Source organism: Poromitra crassiceps, assembly GCF_964638095.1.
Source record: "Poromitra crassiceps genome assembly, chromosome: 5".
NCBI classification, from domain to species: domain Eukaryota; kingdom Metazoa; phylum Chordata; class Actinopteri; order Beryciformes; family Melamphaidae; genus Poromitra; species Poromitra crassiceps.
The window spans coordinates 25,240,625-25,250,903 of record NC_139642.1 but is presented as its reverse complement, the minus strand read 5'-3'; positions in this window follow the sequence as shown (position 1 = coordinate 25,250,903).

Here is a 10,279-nt window from a genome sequence, read left to right as displayed (position 1 = left end):
TTCTTTATAGGTGGAGAGGTGGATTTTGAGTGCTTGAAGATGGACGGTGAGTGGGGTTTTCTTGTAGAGACGTTCCAGTTGGCGGCCAGTTTGCTTCATGGTGCGGAGGTGGGGTGTGAACCAGGGGGCAGAGGAGTTGAAGGAGATGGTTTTGATTTTGCGGGGGGCAAGGGAGTCAAGGGAGGCAGACAGTGTGTCGTTGAGAAAATTGGTGAGATCATCAGGTGAGGAGGAGGCTGGGTGCAGGGTGAGAGCTGTGGTGAGTAGGTCGGAGAGTTGCAGAGGGTCGAGTGCTTTGGTGTTCTGGAATGTTATTTCTCTGAGGTTTAGGGGGCGTGGGGAGGGGGATGAGACAGTTAACTGGATGAGAGTGTGGTCAGACAGAGGGAATGGAGTAGGGTGGATGTTGAGAACCGGTAGATTGGCAGAGCAGACAAGGTCGAGGATATGGTCTTTGACATGGGTGGGGAAGGTGACGTGTTGGGTGAAGTTGAAAACTATCCTAACGGGACAAGCCCCGTCTTTTATTGTCACACGAACACCACAACACATGCATGCGGCCACAACACACTCATGCTGACGGTGGCCGGTGAAAAGTGTCCTCTGCATTTAACCCATCCAGGCATGTCCTTTCCTCCGGGGGGCAGGCCAGGAGCAGTGGTTGCTTTCTCGTACAGCGCCCGGGGACCAACTTCGGGTGTTGTCGTCACTGGTCGGATGACGATGACGATCTGATCTTCTGCATGTTTTTAGTGGGGGGGTTATATACGGAGGAACCCCCTGGGGGAGCACGGGGAGAACATGCAAACTCCACACAGAGAGAAAGGCCCTTACGACGAGATACCCCACCTGGGCAGTAGGCACTGAAGATATGGGGGGAACACAACCACAGCGCCCACAGTGTCCCAGGCGAGAATCAAACTCAGGACCTTCTGACTGTGAGGCGACAGCTCTACCACTGAGCCACCGTGCCCCCCTCTCCTGAAGTTGTCCAGGAGAGAGGTGAGGTCGGATGCATGTTTACAGGTGGGTGAATCAATGTGGATGTTGAAATCGCCAAGGAGGAGTAGACGGGAGGAGAGAGATGAGGCTATTGTGAGAACTTTGGTGAGGTCGGACAGGAATGATGGGTGGGGTTTGGGTGGACGGTAAATGAGTAGAACAGTGATGGAGCAGCAGGTTTTGAAAGCCAGGAGTTCAAAAGATGAAACTGAGGGGAGGGTGAGTTCTGTTAACCGGTAGTGTTGTTTGAAAATGACAGCCAGGCCGCCTCCACGGCAGGAGGGGTGGAGTTTGGAGATGTAACTGAATCCAGGGGAAGATGCTTGGTTGAGGGAGAAGAAATCATTGGGTTGTTGCCAGGTTTCGGTGAGGAGGAGAAAGTTGAGTGAATTGTCAAGAATTAGTTCATGCAGGAGGGGGGCTTTGTTATTAAGTGACTGGGGCTGTGTTCGAAACCGGGTACTGCGCCTACTACTACTACTACTCCTACTACTAAATTGAGTATGTAGTGTGTTTACACTGTGCAGTATAAAATTTTTGAGTAGGCGAGGAAAAACCCGGAAGTCTACTACATTCGCAAGATTTCCTGAGTAGAGGCTAGGTGCTTACTTCATATACTCATTCTCCCATAATGCATCGCGACTCATCTGACCAGCCCCGGGAAGACTCGAAATTCCGCCATTAAAACAACGCCACTTCATTCTTCACTTGAACAACGCCACTTCACTGCTGCAGGTATGTTTTCACAATTTTGTTTTCACGCTATTTCATCACTAAATTCACTTCTGACACATTTGAGGCGGTAAGTAGGGATAGTAGCAGCGTTTTAGTTGACTTTTATAACGAAATGTTCGAAGGGGTGTATAACGTCCACAACTGAGCACGTCGGCCGCAGCCTGTCGCCTGCGGGGAAACAGGCTGATCTGGCCGGCTAGCTTTGTCGACCCACCCGGCGCCTCTGCTCACAGAACCCCTGTTCCCTCTCCCCACAGTTACAATGGCAGACGGAGCTGCCGCTGCAGCTTCCAGGAGCTACAATTGTGAGTAATGTGGCGTTAATGTGCCGAAATAATAGTAGAATGACAGGGTTATATTCATAATGAACGTAAATAAGTAATGCCATAACGTTCGTTTCTTCAGGGGGCGATGAAGACACCAGGCGCCTTATTAAATGGCGAGGGGAAAACGAAGAGCTCTTCACAAAAAAACAAAACTCTGCAGTGAAAGGCTTTGAGTAAGAACATTTAACAACATGTAATTTCCATGTGCATGGCTCGCAACGTTACTTAATTAAATTAATTTGATTGTTTGTATCAGATTCATAAAACGAAACATTTTGAAAATTAGCATTTTTCAATTTTGGACTATCAATTGAAACATCAACTGAACGAATGATACAATCATGATGAATGATCAACCAATAAAATATTTTTCTCTGCAAATCTGAATCCTGATCTTGTGGTATCCAGATCAGAATGTTCTTATCTGAAAGTTATTTAAAATACCAGGATAAAACCTACAGGATCAAGTTGCACCAGACAAATGCAAATATTAAAGTGGCTGGTAGAATTGAGGCACAATATAATGATTTACAATATGTTTATCTCAAGTGTATGACAATTTGACCAATGCTTGCAGGACATTCATCAAGGAGTATGGCCTTGAGGGGGTCGAGGCGGCCTGGATAAAAAAAAAAAGGGAAAACCTCAAGCAAAAGTACAAGGTAAGCTGAAGTATCAAAAGCAGCCTGACATGAAGGGAAAATCCACCCAAAAAAACAGTACTGTAAAACAGCTATGGATGCACCTAACTTCTGGGTCCATAGAGCTTAACAGTGACTGAGCACTTTTGAGCTGTATTCTGTTGCTTGGTGGTGTCTTTCTGTCTAAGAAGACAGCACATTTTGACGTCATCCCCTCTTGATCAAACAGCAAGAACTTATTGAATAAGTATCAAAAGCAGTCTTGATGTTTAGCATAAAAGAATCATGTGATGATGGTGATGTTTGCCTTCTTCACAAGAAAAGTCAGTCCTGCCTGGGTGATATCTACAATTTGTTAAAGCCATGCATTGTGTTTGCCCTATATCCAACCCCCCAGCCCCCCAATGTGTAGCCAAATAAGATTCTCACATAACCTTTTTTTGTTTTGTTTTGTAGGACCTGAAGGCTCCTCGGACGGGTGTCTCTACAGAGGGAGGAGAGGCCACTGCTGCAAGTTGGAAGTGGTTTGATGCCATGGATGAGGTGATGGGACAAAGACCATCTATACAGCCCGTAAGCCTCATCTCCTCATCCGTGGCATCAACCTCTGCAGCAGTGGTCTCTCCTCCTGAGGAAGGCAGCCAACCTGCCAAGAAGAGGCGGGAGCCGGAGTGGGCCGCTTTCCTGCAGAGCTTTGAGGCGAAAGAGAATGAAATTTATGAGAGAGAGCAAGAGAGATGTCAGAGAGCGGAGGAAAGGGAAGAGAGGAAAGAGAGAGAAGCTGCTGCTAGAGAAGATAGAAAAGAGCGAGAGGCACAGGAAAGAAGGGAAGAAGAGAGAAGTAGTAGTGAGAGGAGGGATAGAGAGTGGAGAGAGTGGATAGCGGCGAGAGAAAGAGAGAGCCAAGCCAGAGAGGAAAGACAGCAAGCCAGGGAGGACATGCTGCTGCAGTTGCTGAAGTCAGTCATGGGGAAAAAATAATTTAGAAGTTATTTTGAGGCTGTTCGTTATTTTTGAAAATACCTCTTCCTGTTTTGTTTGATGTTCATTACTGTTTGCACAGTTGCATTTTTTTTTATATATATATACATGTTCTACCTCGTTTTATCTCTACCCCGTTCCAGCACTTTACAGTTGCCTTTTTTTTTTATATTTAATGTTTTATGTATAATGTTGTAGGTGACAGATGTCACGTGGTTGCCAACTGTTTTTCCGTCTGTATAATGTTGTATTAATGAATGGGAAACACTGACCTCCCTGACAAGCATGGTTGGTACCAATCAATGCCTTAGGTCTTCAAAGTTCACGTTGGCTTTAAAACTGAGCCTGCTACAGCCTCTGAAAATACATTTTCAAAATCGTGATATTTCTCGAATTTCACGATATTTCCAAAAATCGGGCCAAGCCTACCTCAGGGTAGGCTAGTTGTCGTTTAATGCATATTTGATTGTTGTTGTCTAATGTTGTTGTCTAATGCATTTTGCAGAAATAAATAACACAAAATATTATAGCTTTGTCAGTGTTTTTTCACTTTTTACAATTTATACTGTTTGTAAAAATGTCACTCCTTTTGGTTAGAAATAGCTTGACACAAATGCCCTGGACCAAAGATTGGAGCATTATTTTTGTTTAGGTAGGATGGTTGATATACGAGGCAGCTGAAGTTGTTGGTAGGTGGATGTTGATCAGGAGAGGAGAACCGTTGGTGGGGTAGAGCTACCTGGACACACGCCGGGATTTGATAAACCCTGGCTGGGTCGCCTGGCTGTCTGGTTGAAAGACCTGAAACACACAAGGTTACAGTGATGTTGATGTATTTCACAAGCATCCACTAGAGGTCACAAGTGCATTGTCTTGAGAGGATGTACCAGAAATCTGCCTGTATTGAAATAGAAATAGTGCCTGTACCCATTCTGTATTGATTTTTTTTACGCAGTTATTAAAGCAAAATGATTCCAGACAAAGTATTGAGTGCAGGCATGAACATAACTTTTCAGAAGATGGACATTTCTGTTTTGAAAATAGTTTATTTTATGTGATATTTAATTTGTTGAAATACTGTTTTGGGGGTGTTATGAGCTAGAAGCCAAATTATGCTTAAACAAATAAATACTTGAAATAATTTACTTTGTGTGTAATGAATCTATAATCTATGTGATAACGTGTTCTTAAAATTGTGCAATTTTTTATACTAAAAGAAACAGGAAAATGTTGATTTTCTCATTTATAGGTTATAATTGATTTATTGTCCTATTGATAGTACTTTTCCCTCCTCCTTTCTCAATCCGGGCTGGGGACCGGCTATGGCGGAGTTAAAAAGTTGTTTTTTTGTTTTTGTGGCAAAAAATAAATAAATAAAAAGCAGTATTCCCTATGGATGTAGACTGAAATCAAAAGCAATAACAAAACCCCTCCCACTTCCCCTCAACAATAGTCATGCTCATGTAAGATGGGTATCCTTTGCCCAGGAGCAGAGACTGCAGCGGCAAGCCTGCCTCGCAGTATGTCCCCAGACCGCTGGACTGGCTCATCTGCCTCTGCGCCAGTATCCCCATCATCAGCATCATCTTCCTCTGGCTCCAGAATGTCCCCATTGGTGATGCAGAGGTTGTGGAGGAAGAGGCAGGCGACGATGACCTCGGAAACAAATCCCACCTTCACCTCCAGCGCCTTCAAAAAAATGGACCGCCACCTGGTCTTCAGGACACCAAACGCCCTCTCCACCACACATCTCGCCCTGGACAGAGTCCTGTTGAATCTGCCCTCAACAATATTGCGGACAGGTTCCCGGAATGGGGTCAAGAGGCAGATGGGCTGCGCCAGGCATGGGTAGCCTCCATCGCCAATGAGGCACCATCCAGGAGGTGGGAACAGCTGCTGCGTGTACAGCGGGCTGTTCCGGAGGACCCTAGCATCATGGACGGAACCAGGGAAGCCCACAAACACATCCATGAACCGCCCCTTGTGGTCACACACCGCCTGAAACTGGACAGAGTGGAAGAGTTTGCGGTTGAAATACTCTCCCGCAAACTGTCCAGGTGGGACGATGCGCACGTGGCACCCATCGATGCTCCCCGCCACGTTGGTAAATGCTGGGGAACCGGACAGCCTCTGGAACCCAGCACCGATCTCCTCCAGCTCCAGATCCCTCGTGGGGAAGCAGATGAGCCTCCTGAACACACCCTGGATGTCCCTGCTGACCTTGTGCACCATGTCATGGACAGTGGTACGTGGGATGCCGAAGGCCTCCGACACAACCCTGTACGATGTGGCACTGGCTAGCCAGTATGTGAACACCAGCACCTCCATCGTCTTCCCCCATCCATGGTCGGTGACCGTGTCCCCCTGCAGGAGGTGAATGAGTTGCTGCAGGGTTGGCCTGGACAGCCGGAAGTCCTTCCGGGTGTCTCCTCCTTCCCCAAAATAAAGCCGCAACAGGGGGACATTGGGATTGACCCTGCTGTATGGCCCTCTTGCGACCTGTAAACGAGATTTTTGAAATTATTTGACTGTGTAATCTTGTTTTTATCACATTACTATTTATTGACTATTATTAGATTTAGGATTGCTATATGTTTTGCTTATTAGAGTATTGTTTATTATAATTATCTATCAATCGATGATCAAACACATACATTTTTATTACCCCAAGTCTCACTCCTCATGCCAGCCAAAACCTAACCAACCCCAATGAGTACCCCACTGGTGTTAATAATGCTGTAATGAGGCCTTTTTCACTTTTACACATGTGTTTGATGCATGGGGAGGACGCTTTAAAGATTAATGTAGTCATTAGTCTGTCTGCAGTGTTCTGATGGTAGAGAATTTGACTCCCCTTTCTCTCATCACATACTGGGAGCTAGTTAGCTGCCTGCCCTGAATGAAACTAACATTACTGATTGTAATGCGACATGTGAATAAAAATATCCCACTTACTTCTGGGAGGGATCCAAATATGATCATGTACATTTGCATGTACCGCAGTCGACGACGCCAAGCTTGTCTCCGTCCTCTGATGGCACACATCCGAGGCATGTTGAGATCAGAGCTGGACAGCTTTCGTGGGTTAGACGAAAGCACAATGGGCAGCACAGATGTGTTGTCCTTTCAAGTCTCCACAAACGTCCAATAGTGTCGCCACAGACAGAAGGAGGCGTCATTTTGATAGACTAGCTAGCCAATGAATCAAGTCAATTCACGAGTTACCAGGCGATTTTTTAATGTGATGTATGTCCAGAGCGAGGTACTGTAGCAGCAAGGTCACGCCCAGCGACCGCAATATTCTGCATAGTGAGGCCGGGCCAATAAGGCGCTCTGAAGTCCATCAGAAGTCCGCTAGCGGCGCTTGGAATCAGCACGTAGTTGTCCCGGCCCAATGTACTAAAGTCCCGGTAGGCAGCAGTACCTAGCCGCGGGTCCCTGGAAGTCGGGAGCCCAATTTCTTTCTAGGCATTGCGTTACGAAACTGACCACATTACGGGAATCTACATTGTTTAAACTTGTCCACGAAAATTATTAAACGTTCAAAGTGCCATATTAAAATTCTTATAGGTAAAACTAAACTGCTTCCAGGCGCTGCTATTCTGGCGGCCATGTTTGTTGTCATCGAAACGTTTCTGCCGGTGCGTGATGCATTGTGGGATAAATACCCATACTGAACGTAACGGGTACTTAATTCCATGATAAGTATGTAGTATGATAAGTAGGCAGTAGCTACTCATTGAGAAAAAGTAGTTGAGTAGTTGAGTACCCGGTTTCGAACACACCCTGGGTGTTGAGGAGGGCGAAGGTGGGTGGATGGAAAGGTGGAGTAGTGGGGGCGCGGTGGAAAGGACGGAGGTTAGCCAGGTTGACAGAGCGGGGGGGTGTAGTGGAGGGGGGGCGGTGGGAGCTTATGGTTTGGATGAAGGAGATAGTGGAGGAATGTGAATGGCGGGAGTGTTTGGGGCCACGGTGGAGGTATCGGCGACAGCGGAGGATGCCAGCAGTGCGAGCAGTGATGAGGGCAGTGGGGGGTAACCGGTAGTTATTGTTAAGAAGTAAAAGTTGATGGGAGGAGTAGTGGAGGTGGACGGGGGGGGAGGTAGGGAGACCAGAGTGTACCATGCAGCAGAAGGGTGGGGTTAGCGGGATAGAAAGGCTTAGTAATGTTTGTAGATAGGAGAGAGGGTTTAGTAGGGGAGCCATAGGGATAGATAGTGTGTGAGTGGGATGTAACGTTAGCAGCAGTGGGAGTAAGCACGGGGGGTGGGTGAGCTACTCACGGTACAGAGGGGAATTGGATGAGTGCAGCCAGGGGAAGATGAAGCCCAGAGGAAGGGGGAAATCCGGGAAAATGAGTGGTCCAGTAAAAATGAAAAATGAAGTGTGAATGAGTGTGAATAATCCAGAAAACATTAGCGGGACAGAGCGAGCAGGGCAGCTCCAAGCAGGCCAGGTGTAGTGCTAGCCGGCGGCTAACAGGTATTGTTGTTGGCTAGCGTTAGCCGGCTAGCAGGGGGCAGGGAGAGTGAAGTAGCGAAAGACAGACACGATGAACAGGGGAAGACAGATAAAGATAAAACAAACAAAAGTCGACGGGGAAACAGTAGAAAACAGGTGAAAAGCAAAAGAAAACGGACTGACTGACAGAGGAGCGGCAGCCAGTGCCCACCAGCAGCCACAAACACGCAACAGTACAGGAAGTGACGGAAGTAGACTGCTGTCTTGTTGGCAGAGGCATACAAGCGCGAGGCAGTATTTCTAGTTTACCTATAATATTGAAAGAGAGGTGGCCATCAGTCCTGGCCTGGAGGCTCCACTGGCCCGGCTGTATAGGAGGGAGCAGGCCGATGCGGAACAGACCCTGGAAGCGCTCCGACTCTGCCAGAGGGCCTTGCTCACCCAGCAGAGACTGGCTCTGGCCTGAGAAGGAGAGAAGGAGGCACAACCTGAATTGAGCTGATTCTTATGAGTGCACTGTGCAAAGGAGGTAATAGGAAAGCAAAGGGCTCATGTGTATGCACGTGGACAAAGTGGAGATATTCAACACTCCGCCGATGAGAAACCCGCACGGAGTAGTAGGCTATAAAAAAAGCTCCAAACGTTTTCTCGTCAGGATTCGGTGTCTTTCATTTCCGTGCGACAGTCCATATTAACTGGACGGACAAACCCTGTCTTTATTTTTATTTCTTTTATTTCTTCTTTATTATTTTGTCACAAACAAATATGTCTTATATGAATGTATTGTTCACTGCATGAAAATGAAGAAGTATGTGAGAAGTGTCAATTGCTTGAGTCTCATGCTCAATGCGAGAGTTGGCAGACCTGTCAAGTTGTTGTATTCATCACTTTTGCGCATGTTGCACAGCTGTTCAATTATATGGGTGCATGCTCTGGGTGAATGTAAACACCAGATCCTATTAAATCACATCCCATGTACACAGTTGACCCGAAATCTTCAAAGCGATTGATTTCAATCAGATTGAGGTGTAAAGTGTACATGTAATACCTTGAAGCTACTGTGTGTGTGTGTGTGGGGGGGGGGGGGGGGGGGGGGAGGGTGACGGCTGTTAGTGCTAGATTAAGTTATGGATTTAATAAGTCTACAAACGGCTAACTCTCAAAAAGTGGCCTAAGTCGCCTATGGTACATTAATGTTCCTCACAGTACAACTTGACTCGTTTATGGAAAAATAGGCAAAACTAGGCCCTAGCTGTGTATTACGCCTACACATAGATAGATAGGAGCAGAACAAGATAGCAGAACAAGAACAGACTGGTGCAGCAGAAGCTTATCGTGCTTTGCTGCAACTGGACCTCAAGAAGTTCAGATACGCAAATACACATGCTGTGTTCAGCCGTTACTCTACTCCTGCATTCATCATAAGTCACTATGGATAAGATCATCAGTCAAATGACTAAACTGTAAATGTGGTCTCTCTCAAATCCAGAATTCAAATGAGTCTGGATGATAACCGTCCTGGACAGGACAGCTGAGGAATCTACTGCTGTCGCTCAATTTTCAATTCCTTTTTAAAGCAGCTACGAGCAACTTTTTCGATTGTTATTAAACAGTATAAATTTAATATCAATGCATCACATCTTACCTATAATAGTAGCTGAGACCAAAGCCGTGTGAATCGGAGATTGCTCCCTTAGGTGATTATTAAGTCTGTGTCTGTCTAAACTCGCGTCAACAGGGGGCTCTCTCTCTCTCTCTCCTTACCGCCGGACCGGCTAAACCCGGAAGTGAAACGCAGCTGCCTGCCTACCCCGTTCGCGCTGCCTAGCAACATAGCATAAACAATGTGACCGCCACGCATACTCTCGGGAACATCTCTCGTTATATTCTAACAGGTTTTTTGGAAGTTATTTTGTGGTTATGGCCGAAGTGGCTGCTGCAAACCATTTCATTTCACTTCCTGATCTTCCCTGGCCACAGACAGACTACACTGGCCGATTCACTCGGGGTTCAAGCGAGACTACTCTGCGTTGGTCTCGTCGACTATTAAAGGTAAGATGTGATGCATTGATATAAAATTTATACTGTTTAATAACAATCGAAAAAGTTGCTCGTAGCTGCTTTAAGGAAATT